The following is a 13,441-nucleotide window of genomic DNA, read 5'->3' on the forward strand; positions in this document are numbered from 1 at the left end:
GGGAGGGAATAGATCTTTTTTTAGTTTCTAAACCAGCTGTTTCTAAACCAGCACCCAGGTAAGGCTTGAGTTTAGGGGCAAGGTATAGTACAACAGATAGACTTGCAACTCAGTGAGGTCAAGTGAGGCCCAAAGGGGCCACAGAGTCACTGTAGGGAAGGGCAACACTGTTTCATCACTCATTTCTCATTCAAAGTGCCATTGCCAATTCCCATGTTAGAGTGAGTGCAAGCAAGGGGACTTCACAGTAGTGCTGATCTGACCAATTACTGTATTCAGGCTCAGGCCAAGGGGGCCCCAGGCTTGCATTACCCTGACAACCTCTTCAAGCTGGAGGAAGCCCACATGATTGCTCAGCCTCTAGGGAGCCCAGCAAAAGTAAGACACCTCCATGAGAACTTTATTCATTCTCCTAGCCATGGTCTATAGGAAAGAGGTTATGGGTCCTTTTTGTGGGGCACAGACTCTGTGCTGCTAGGGTCATTCTCAGAGTCATCCTTGGGTCTCCACACAGGCTGGAACTTGAGCAAGACAGGTGGGGTGAAAATGGAGGTCTTCACAGGAGGGGGGGTGGCATCTTCTCAGTATTGGGGGAACCACTACAGGCCCAGGAGCCTGAGAGCCAAAGTAATGGAGCTTGTGCTCACTATTTCCAGCCATGTATGGGAAATGAAGCCTCCCAAGTTGAGGACCAAGGGGGTCAAATCAACCATGTGGCTTCTTGGGTTCAATGACAGGCCAGCTCAGTTTAATTTCACTTCAGACCTTACAACTTCCAACTTCACCATAGACGTGCTACTCAGCAGGAGGGAAGGGGCCAAAGACCCTAGGCCCAGTGTAGATAGGGGGTGATGGGGCCATCATGGAGGCCATGGTGGTAGCAGCTAATGGCAGTGGTGGAGGTGGCAGCAGGGTGGGTGGCAGGCATGGGGAGGTTGACTGGTCTTGCAAGAGGATTGGCTCTGGTTTCTACAATTTTTTTCTTCTCTTCTTCTGGACATCCTGGGAGTAGAGGTGAAGCACCTCTTCAGCTATTCTAAGCGCTGGTGGATCTTCAGGGCACCCATGCTGTTGAAACAATTCAGGTCCTTCTGGACTGCACAGAAAAACCTTACTAGGCCTGTTTGCCCTTACGTACTACCCTCTGGACCAGTGCAGGGCTGTGGTGGTCTATGCTGCAGAAGAGGCTGTGCAGAATGTGCCCCATGTAGGTGGCCACCTGCCTCTCGAAGTCTGCCTTGGAGATGAGCTGGCAGAGGTCATACTCTGGGGGAACTCACTGCTGAAGTCATCTAGGACCTCTATCTGAGAGGGACTGCAAATGGCCAGGGAGGCGTCAGAGTGGAGTGGCCATTGGTGTGGAGCCAAGGCTCCAGGTGTGTGAACCCCTACCCTGTCTTAAGCTGGGGGAGTGGGGCAGCTCCCGAGGTCTGGGTTGGGTTACCCCGTTTGGTGGGAGTCCTACAGGTGGGGGCCACAGGGGTGCACCTACTGTCTTCCCCACAGCCACTGCTCCCACACATCTTCCTTCCACCATCTTTTGCCTCCACCAGGCTGCTCTCTAAATATCTTACAATTTTATTTGTAAATTATACCTCAATAAAGCTGGAAAAGGGAACTTAAAGAGCCTAGAGTCCATTTTAACCTAGAGAATTCAAAATCAAAGGACTCATGTCAATTCTAGACTGGGCTATAAAGGAGTATACATTCCTAGTCCAATCCATAATACCATTTCACTGGATGGTTTTTTGGAAAATCATAGATTCAGAACTGGTAGAGTATATGCTATATTTACTAGAACTCATTTTATTTAAAATGAGAAAAATCTAACCCCAAATAGCCTAACAAATAAACAAAACAAATGACAAAAGGAAATTTATATAATATCCCACAAAAGTAAGTCAAAGGAAATCTGAGGGTTGATCTTTAGTCAAACCTATATTCAAACATTGAAATAATATCAAGGGGCCTTTTTTGTTTCTCATTGTTTAAAAGGATATACTAATACATCAGCCATAGCAACATATTTAATTATGCCCTAGAAATCTAAGATAGTAAATAATTAGGTAATCTTTACAACCTGTTCTCATCCTTAGATTCACATTTTAACAATTTCTAAGCAAACTAATATCCAGCATGAAAGGTATTTCATAGTCATAATAGTTTGGGTTAATTATTTTATATCAATGTTTTAATTACTGTTGAGTCTGGCAAACTTTCAGTTTTTGTACTGCGCCCTAAAGACTCAGCTAGAGATTCATGGTGAAGTCAGCACACACATATTTAGGAGGTACCAAGAGATTTAGAACTACATAATCCTGGATTTAGATGCTTTCTTATCAGCCATGTGACCTTAGCCAATTCACTTAACTTCTCTGACCCTTAATTTCTTCATCTGAAAAATAAGGATAACAATATTACCATCTACTCCAAAAGGTTATTTTAGTTAATGAAGGGTACCATATGTGAAATCTACATAACACAGTGCCTAGTACACAGAAACAACCTCTCTAATTGCAGTCCTTTCTCTAAGCTGAAATGTAACTCTAATTTCTATTTATTCAAAAATACTTATTGACTGTCTACTATGGGCCAGGTATTATGGTAGACACCAGGAATTTAAAGGTGAGTAATATATGTTCTATATCGGTCAAGCTCTTAAATTCTTGTGAGATGAAAGAAGAAAAAAATATCAGGATCCTAATAGGTGCATGCCCTCAACCTTTCATGTTGTACTGAGAATCAACTATCTCTTCCCTAATGATGAGGCTTTATAAGAAAAAGTCCATCTTGGGACAACTGAGTGGCTCAGTAAGTTAAGCATTTGACTCTTGGTTTTAGCTCAGGTCATGATCTCAGGGTATGGGATTGAGGCCAGCATCTGGCTCACACTCAATGCAGAGTTTGCTTGAGATTCTCTCTATCTCCCTCTCCCTCTGCCTCTCCCTCCCCTCAACTCTAAAATAAAGAAATAAATCTTTAAAAAAAAGAAAGAAAAGAAAAAGTCCATTTCAGCTAACTGACTGCAGCCAGATATAGATTTCTTTGTGCCTTCTCCACTTCCATGGCTTCACCTGACTAACCTATGAAGAGGAAAAGGAAGGAAGGAAGGAAGGAAGGAGGGAGGGTAGGAAGGAAAGGAGGAAGAAGAGGGGGGAAAAAACGTCTATGTCCCTGAGAATGAGCTCTTTCCCCAGATACAGCTTAGTCCCATATACAGGTGCCATTGGCAAGCTACCCAACTGGTCAGTCAGACTTTCCATAACATATATGAATGTTTATAGTAGGCAGAGCACCTTGGCCATAGCAACTTCTTTCAAGACACATCTCTAAAGGCAGGGGAAACAAAAGCAAAAATGAACTTTTGGGACTTCATCAAGATAAAAAACTTTTGCACAGCAAAGGAAATAGTCAACAAAACTAAGAGGAAATCCACTAATGGGAGAAGATATTTGCAAATGACATTAAGGATAAAGGGCTGGTATCCAAGATCTATAAAGAATTTCTCAAATTCAACACCCAAAAAACAAATAATCCAGTCAAAAATGGGCAGAAGACATGAACAGACACTTCTCCAAAGAAGACATACAAATGGCTAACAGACGCATGAAAAAATGTTCAACGTCACTAGCCCTCAGGGATATACAAATCAAAACCACAATGAGATACCACTTTACACCAGTTAGAATGGCCAAAATTATCAAGACAGGAAACAACAAGTGTTGGCGAGGATGTAAAAATAGAGCTACCCTATGACCCAGCGACTGCACTACTAGGTATTTGCCCCAGAGTTGCAGATGTAGTAAAATGAAGGGGCACATGCACCCCAATGTTCATAGCAGCAATGTCCACAATAGCTAAACTGTGGAAGGAGCTGAGCTGCCCTTCAACAGATGAATGAATAAAGAAGATGTGATACATATATACAATAGACTATTACTCAGCCATCAGAAAGGATGAATACTCACCATTTGCATTGACATGGATGGAACTGCAGGGGATTATGCTCGGTGAAATAAGTCAAGCAGAGAAAGACAATTAACATATGGTTTCACTCAAATGTGGAACATAAGCAATAGAGAGGAGGACCACAGGGGAAGAGAGGGAAAACTGAATGGGAAGAAATCGGAGAGGAAGACAAACCATGAAAGACTCTGGATTCCGGAAAACAAACTGAGGGTTACAGAAAGGAGGAGGGTGGGGGGATGGGGAAAGGGTGTGATGGGTATTAAGGGGGGCACGTGTTGTGATGAGCACTGGGTGTTAGACACAACTAATGAATTGTTGAACACTACATCAAAAACTTATGATGTACTATATGCTGGCTAACTGACCATAATAAAAAAAAAAAAAAAAATAGTAGGCAGAGCACAAAATCAAAACAGTGACCTCATTCTAAAATAGGAATTCAGAATGTGATAAAATGTGAGATGACCCAGTCTTCTAAATATAGGTTGGTAGCATATATGTGTTGGGGCCAATTATTTACTCACTTGCTAAGAGGAAGTCAGCAAAATTCTCTGATAGACCCTGAAAAAGAGGATCTGTATTAAGTGTGGTCAGTTTGAATTGCATGAGTTTCTCCCAAGCACAAAGCCCTACAGTTTGGCAGTCATTTCATGTCCTAAGGCGATTTGATATGTTACTGCCACTGAAGCCAAAGTGTGTATTCAACCTCCCTGAATGTGGACTAATGGAAATTGTATTTTAACCTGCAGCTCCTGGACTGAAAGAATTGCTGAGGGATTGAGTTTCTAAATATAAATACAATAACTCTCTGTGGATACAGCTGAAGCATCTCTCAGCCCCTTAACTTGACGGGTTCTGCCAATCATGGGGGACAGTGAAGAGAAGTAGAGAAGTGTTGAATAGTAGAGAATGGGAAGTGACTTTCTCAATTCACAATTTATTCATTAGTTTTACTTGGGCATCTATACAGAATATGAGACTACCAGATTATAAATCATGAGAAAACATGAACCATGCATATCATTTCCACCATTGTATGCTTAGAATCTGGCACAGTCCCTGGTACATATTTTTTGCTCAGTAATGAACTCCTAGCAAGATCATGACACTCCATAGAAAAGGGTCTTTTGGAGACAGTTATTCACACTGAAATCTGCTTCCCTCTTCACACTCTGGGCAGCCAACTCTATGCAAAGTGCTATTCAATACCATCACCTTACCATTCTATTTATCTCAGTCGTAAAGATAGACATCTTCAGCAAACTACAGTAATCTGAGGTTGAAATTCAGACTATGTAGGAGCCTCTGAAATCCTATTAAACTAACCAATGCTATAAAAATATAATAGGAATTCATGGAAGACTGGGCATTGAGAGATAAGTAAAAGATTCATCATAAGTTGTATAACACATGAAGTTTAAAAAAAAGAGAAAAAAGAAAAAAAGCAAAGTTTAGACAAAAATTACTTCATTTATACAAAATATGTTTTCATTATTCTAAAAATAAAATGTTACACTAAATTTTAGAGAAATAAGGAACACAAGAAAACTTCTTTATGAAGTCCAACATAATGACATGCAATCACATTGGTAAAGCCCAAACATCTCTTCAAATTATTTTACTTTGTCTGTTTCCTCCTTTGTAAATGGATAATTATTGTGCCTACTTCATAGGACTGTTCCAATGATTACTTTAGACATTTCTTGTAGAACTCCTGATATACAGTTTTTCTAAGATGACTTTTTTTTTTAGATATTAAGGAGGAGTAAAAAGTTTTGATAATCAATAACTTAAGAAGAAATGAATTACATCAAGTTAAACAGGTGTAATTTCTATAGGATATCTCAGAACAGCTCCAATAATATAAGATGTATTGTAAATTTCCAAGAGTGGGATATAGTATCAACAAAGAGATAGAAAATATAACAAAGTACCAAAGAAGTTATAACTGAACTAAAAAATACACCAGAGGAATTCACCTGCAGAATGGATGAAATAAAAGCACAAATCTGTGAACTGGAAGACAAGACAATGGAAAACACCCAGAGAGCAATGAAATGAAAAAGCGAATTAAAATAAGTGAGAATACTTTAAGGAACCTTTGGGACAATATCAAGAGGCATCACATTTGTAATATAAAAGACTCAGAAGAAGACCAAGAACCAGAAAAATTATTTGAAGAAATAATAGCTGAAAACTTCCTTAATCTGGGGAAGGAAATAGACATCTAGGTCCAGAAAGCACAGAGAGTACTAAATAAGATTAACCCAAAGAGAAATACACCAGGACACATTACTAAAAATAGTAAAAGTTAAAAAGAAAGAATATTAAAAGCAGCAAGAGGAAAGCAACATATTGCATACAAGGGAAAACCCATAAGGCTAATAGCATATTTTTCAGAAGAAATTTTATAGGCCAGAAGGGAGTGACATGACATATGTAAAGTACTGAGAGGAAAAAAACAAACAAACCTGCTAATCAAGGATTCTCTGCCCAGAAATGTTATCATTCAGAATTGAAGGAGAAATTAAGAGTTTTCCAGATAAGCAAAAACTAAGGGAGATCATCACCACTAAACCAGCCTGATAAGAAATGTTAAAAGGACTTTTCTGTGCTAAAAAGAAAAGGCACAAATTAACAATAAGAAAACATAGAAAAATAAAAATCATACTGGAAAAGATAAATACATAATAAAGATAATGGATCGATGTAGGAGCAAGATGGCAGAGGAGTAGGAGACCTGGATTTTGTCTGGTCTCAGGAATTCAGCTGAATAGGGATCAAACCATTCTGAACACCTACGAACTCAACAGGAGATCGAAGAGAAGAATAGCAACAACTCTCTGAACAGAAAAGCGACCACTTTCTGGAAGGTAGGACGTGCAGAGAAGTGAATTCAAGGTGATATTTGGGAGGATAGATGGCGGGGGAGGGGGCCTCCGTCGGCCGCTTCCGGCAAGTGATAGAGCCGCGGAGCACAAAATCGGAACTTTTAGAAGTCGGCTCCGCTGAGGGACGTCGCTCCAGTGACTAAGCGCGGGGTGGAACCCTCGCGGGACAGTGTGGTCTCAGGACCCTCGGGGTCACAGAAAGACCGGGGGTGGCTAAGTGCGGCAGGGCTCCCAGGTATTGGAGCGGGGAAGCCGGCTGCAGAGACAGAGCCGAGGCACGGGCTCTCAGCTCGGGGTTGCCATAAACCGTGATCCAGGGCACAGTCGGGCCACTGCTCCTCCAGCAGGGACCCAACAAGCAGCAGAGCCGGGGAGACTCCCCTTCCTCCCCCAGGAGGAGTGGGGCGGGAGCGCACCGCAGGGATCTGCTGGGTTTGGAGACTCCACACCGAGTCGGGTGCCAGAGATAGAAATGCTCGGTTACAGGCCGGGTGAGCACGGAGTGCGGCCGGAGACCGGGGAGACGGGAGTGACTGCTTTTCTCTGGGGGCGCACTGAGGAGCGGGGCCCCGAGTTCTCAGCTCCTCCGGGTGGAGACTGGGAGGCCACCATTTTCACCCTGGTCCTCCAAAGCTGTACCGAGAGCTTGCAGGGAACAAAAGCTCCCGAGAGCAAACCTGAGCAGATTACTTAGCCCAGACAGACAGACAAGGGGGAGGCAATTCTGCCTCCGGGAAAGACATTTGGGAACCACGACAACAGGCCCTTCCCCCAGAAGATCAGCACGAACAGCCAGCAAGCCAAGACCAAGTTTACCGATCAAGGAGAATGGCAGAAATCCAGCGCTAGGGGCATACTGCACATAGAATTCATGACTATTTTACCATGATTCTTTAGTCTTTCAAAGTTAATATTTTTAACTCTCTTTTTTCTTAATTTTTCTTTTTCCCTTTTTCAACCAACATCTTATCAATCCCTTTTTTAAAAAAAATTTTTATTTTTCACTTTTAGAGTCATATTTTATCCCTTCATAGTAGTTACCCTTATTTTTGGCATATATATAAAATTTGTTCTCCCATAAAATTTTGAGTTTCTTCTAAAATATCAAAATATACCCTAAATCTCTACTGTAAGGCTTTGTTCTAGTCTCCTGCCTGATCACATTCTCTCCCCTTTTTTCTTTCTTTTTTTTTCTTTTTTTTAATTCTCTCCTTTCTCTTTTCAAACTTCTTATCTTATCAATTCCTTTTATAAAATTTTTTTATACTTTTCATCTTTACAGTCATATTCCATCCTGTAATCATATCAACCCTTATTTTGTACATATATAAGTCTTTCCTTCCTTAAAATTTTGGGAGACACTTTCTGCTAACAGACCAAAATACACCCAAAATCTAGTGTGTGGCACTGATCTATGCATCAGCCTGATAATATTTGATCAGATTCTGTTTTTTTTTATCTTTTCTTTTACTTTTTTTTTCTTTCTTTTATTTTTCTCATTCTTTTTTCTTTCTTTCCCTTTCTTTTCCCCTGGTTTCAGGTCTTTTCTGATTTGTTTAGAGTATATTTTCTGGGGATGTTGTTACCCAGTTAGCATTTCGTTCTCTCATTCATCTATTCTCCTCTGGATAAAATAGCAAGACAAAAGAAATCACCACAGCAAAGAGAACAAGAGGTAGAACCGTCTGTCAGGGACCTACTCAGTACGGACATTAGTATGATGTCGGACCTAGAGTTCAGAATCATGACTTTAAAGATACTAGCTGGGCTTGAAAAAAGTGTAGAAGTTATTAGAGAAACCCTTTCTGGAGAAATAAAAGAACTAAAATCTAACCAAATCCAAATCAAAAAGGCTATTAATGAGGTGCAATAAAGAAATGGGGACACTAACTGCTAGGATAAATGAGGCAGAAGAGAGAATAAACAATATAGAAGACCAAATGATGGAAAATAAAGAAGCTGAGAAAAAGATACACAGCTCCTGGATCATGAGGGCAGAATTCGAGAGATAAGCAATACTATAAGATGAAACAACATTAGAATAATTGGGATCCCAGAAGAAGAAGAAAGAGAGAGAGGGGCAGAAGGTATATTGGAGGAAATTATAGCAGAGAACTTCCCTAATGTGGGGAAGGAAACAGGCATCAAAATCCAGGAGGCACAGAGAAGCCCTCTCAAAATCAATCAAAATAGGTCGACACCCCGACATCTAATAGTAAAACTTACGAGTCTCAGAGACAAAGAGAAAATCCTGAAACCAGCTCAAGAGAAGACATATGTAAACTACAATGGTAGAGACATTAGATTGACAACAGACCTATCCACAGAGACCTGGCAGGCCAGAAAGAACTGGCATGATATCTTCAGAGCACTAAATGAGAAAAATATGCAGCCAAGAATACTATATTCAGCTAGGCTCTCATTGAAAATTGAAGGAGAGATAAAAAGCTTCCAGAACAAACAAAAACTAAAGGAATTTCCAAACACGAAACCAGCCCTCCAAGAAATATTGAAAGGGGTCCTCTAGGCAAAGAGAGAGCCTAAAAGCAGCATAGATCAGAAAGGAACACAGACAATATACAGTAACAGTCACCTTACAGGCAATACAATGGCAATAAATTCATACCTTTCAATAGTTATCCTGAATGTAAAAGGGCTAAATGCCCCAATCAAAAGACACAGGCTATCAGATTGGATTAAAAAACAAGACCCATCAATATGCTCTCTGCAAGAGACTCATTTTAGACCTAAAGACACCCCCAGATTGAAAGTGAGGGGGTGGAAAACGATTTACCATGCTAATAGACACCAAAAGAAAGCTGGGGTGGCGATCCTTATATCAGACAAATTAGATTTTAAACCAAAGACTGTAATAAGAGATGAAGAAGGACACTATATCCTACTTAAAAGGTCTTTCCAACAAGAAGATCTAACAACTGTAAATATCTATGCCCCTAACATGGGAGCATCCAATTATATAAGACAATTAATAACAAAAGCAAAGAAACACATTAACAACAATACAATAATAGTGGGGGGCTTTAACACCCCCTGACTGAAATGGACAGATCATCTAAGCAAAAGATCAACAAGGAAATAAAGACTTTAAATGACACATTGGACCAAATGGACTTCACAGACATATTCAGAACATTCCATCCCAAAGCAACAGAATACACATTCTTCTCTAGTGCCCATGGAACATTCTCCAGAATTGATCACATCCTAGGTCACAAATCAGGTCTCAACCAGTACCAAAAGATTGGGATCATTCCCTGCATATTTTCAGACCACAATGCTTTGAAACTAGAACTCAATCACAAGAGGAAAGTCAGAAAGAACTCAAATACATGGAGGTTAAAGACCATCCTACTAAAGAATGAATGGGTCAACCAGGAAATTAAAGAATTAAAAAAATTCATGGAAACCAATGAAAATGAAAACACAACTGTTCAAAATCTTTGGGATACAGCAAAGGCCGTCCTAAGAGGAAAGTATATAGCAATACAAGTCTTTCTCAAGAAACAAGAAAGGTCTCAAATACACAACCTAACCCTACACCTAAAGGAGCTAGAGAAAAAAACAGCAATAAAGCCTAAACCCAGCAGGAGAAGGGAAATAATAAAGATCAGAGCAGAAATCAATGAAATAGAAACCAAAAGAACAGTAGAACAGATCAATGAAACTAGGAGCTGGTTCCTTGAAAGAATTAACAAGATTGATAAACCCCTGGCCAGACTTATCAAAAAGAAAAGAGAAAGGACCCAAATCAACAAAATCATGAATGAAAGAGGAGAGATCACAACCAACACCAAAGAAATACACACAATTATAAGAACATATTATGAGCAACTCTATGCCAGCAAATTAGATAATCTGGAAGAAATGTATGCATTCCTAGAGATGTATCAACTACCAAAATTAAACCAGGAAGAAATAGAAAACCTGAACAGACCTATAACCACTAACAAATTGAAGCAGTCATCAAAAATCTCCCAACAAACAAAACCCCAGGGCCAGATGGCTTCCCAGGGGAATTTTACCAATCATTTTAAGAAGAATTAATACCTATTCTCCTGAAACTGTTCCAAAAAATAGAAATGGAAGGAAAACTTCCAAACTCATTTTATGAGGCCACCATTACCTTGATCCCCAAACCAGACAAAAACCCCATCAAAAGGCGAATTATAGAGCAATATCCTTGATGAACATGGATGCAAAAATTCTCACCAAAATACTATCCAATAGGATCCAACAGTACATTAAAAGGATTATTCACCATGACCAAGTGGGATTTATCCCTGGGCTGCAAGGTTGGTTCAACATCCGCAAATCAATCAATGTGATACAATACATTAACGAAAGAACAAGAATCATATGATCCTCTCAATAAATGCAGAAAAAGCATTTGACAAAGTACAGCATCCTTTCTTGATCAACCTTGATCAAGATCTTGATCCCTATACTCTGAAGAGTATAGGGATACAGGGTACACACCTCAATATCATAAAAGCCATCTATGAAAAACCTACAGCGAATATCATTCCCAATGGGGAAAAGCTGAGAGCTTTTCCCCTAAGGTCAGGAGCGTGGCAGGGATGTCCACTATCACTACTACTATTCAACATAGTATTAGAAGTCCTAGCCACAGCAGTCAGACAACAAAGGCATCCAAATCGGCAAAGAGGAAGTCAAACTCTCACTCTTTGCAGATGATATGATACTGTATGTGGAAAACCCAAATGTCTCCACCCCAAAATTCCTTGAACTCATACAGGAATTCAGTAAAGTAGCAGAATATAAAATCAATGCACAGAAATCAGTGGCATTCTTATACACCTACAACAAGACAGAAGAGAGACAAATCAAGGAGTCGATCCCATTTACAATTGCACCCAAAACAATAAGATACCTACGAATAAATCTAACCAAAGAGGCAAAGGATCTGTTCTCAGAAAACTATAAAATACTCATGAAAGAAATTGAAGAAGACACAAAGAAATGGAAAAACGTTCCATGCTCATGGACTGGAAGAACAAACATTGTGAAGATGTCAATGCTACCTAGAGCAATCTACACATTCAATGAAGCCCCATCAAAATACCATCCACTTTTTTCAAAGAAATGGAACAAATAATCCTAAAATTTGTATGGAACCAGAAGAGACCCCTAATAGCCAGAGGAATATTGAAAAAGAAAAGCAAAGCTGGCGGCATCACAATTCCGGACTTCCAGCTCTATTACAAAGCTGTCATCATCAAGACAGTATGGTACTGGCACAAAAACAGACACATAGATCAATGGAACAGAATCGAGAGCCCAGAAATGGACCCTCAACTCTATGGTCAACTAATTTTTGACAAAGCAGGACAGAATGTCCAATGGAAAAAAGACAGTCTCTTCAACAAATGGTGTTGGGAAAATTGGACAGCCACATGCAGAAGAATGAAACTGGACCATTTCCTTACACCACACACAAAAACAGACTCCAAATGGTTGAAAGACCTAAATGTGAGACAGGAGTCCATCAAAATCCTAAAGGAGAACACAGGTAGCAATCTCTTCAACCTCAGCCGCAGCAACTTCTTCCTAGAAACATCGCCAAAGGCAAGGGAAGCAAGGGCAAAAATGAACTATTGGGATTTCATCAAGATAAAATCTTTTGCACAGCAAAAGAAACAGTCCACAAAACCAAAAGACAACCGACAGAATGGGAGAAAATATTTGCAAATGACATATCAGATAAAGGGCTAGTATCTAAAATCTATAAAGAACTTATCAAACTCAACACCCAAAGAACAAATAATCCAATCAAGAAATGGGCAGAAGACATGAACAGACATTTTTCCAAAGAAGACATCTAAATGGCCAACAAACACATGAAAAGGTGTCAACATCGCTTGGCATCAGGGAAATCCAAATCAAAACCTCAATGAGATACCACCTCACACCAGTCAGAATGGTTAAAATTAACAAGTCAGGAAAGGACAGATGTTGGTGGGGATGCAGAGAAAGGGGAACCCTCCTACACTCTTCGTGGGAATGCAAGCTGGTGCAACCACTCCGGAAAACAGTATGGAGGTTCCTCAAACAGTTGAAAATAGAGCTACCATACGATCCAGCAATTGCACTGCTGGGTAGTTACCCCACAGATACAAATGTAGGGATCCGAAGGGGTACGTGCACCCCAATGTTTATAGCAGCAATGTCCACCATAGCCAAACTGTGGAAAGAGCCAAGAGGTCCATCGACAGATGAATGGATAAAGAAGTGGTATATGTACACAATGGAATATTATGCAGCCATCAAAAGGAATGAGATCTTGCCATTTGCAACGACGTGGATGGAACTGGAGGGTGTTATGCTCAGCGAAATAAGTCAATCAGAGAAAGACATGTATCCTATGACCTCACTGATATGAGGAATTCTTAATCTCAGGAAACAAAGTGAGGGGTGCTGGAGTGGTAGGGGTTGGGAGGGATGGGGTGGCTGGGTGATAGACATTGGGGAGGTTATGTGCTATGGTGAACGCTGTAATTGTGCAAGACTATTGAATCACAGATTTGTACTTCTGAAAGAAA

General features: G+C 40.3%; 1 pseudogene; it reads right to left on the reverse strand.

Moving 5' to 3' along the window:
* Positions 1-437: 437 nt before the first annotated feature.
* LOC148162145 (uncharacterized) overlaps positions 438-13,441 on the reverse strand; it is a 101,656-nt pseudogene continuing 88,652 nt past the window's right edge.

This window comes from Eumetopias jubatus, unplaced genomic scaffold, assembly GCF_037043125.1.
Source record: "Eumetopias jubatus isolate StellerSeaLion01/CBP00866 unplaced genomic scaffold, mEumJub1_p1.0 scaffold_17, whole genome shotgun sequence".
NCBI classification, from domain to species: Eukaryota; Metazoa; Chordata; class Mammalia; order Carnivora; family Otariidae; genus Eumetopias; species Eumetopias jubatus.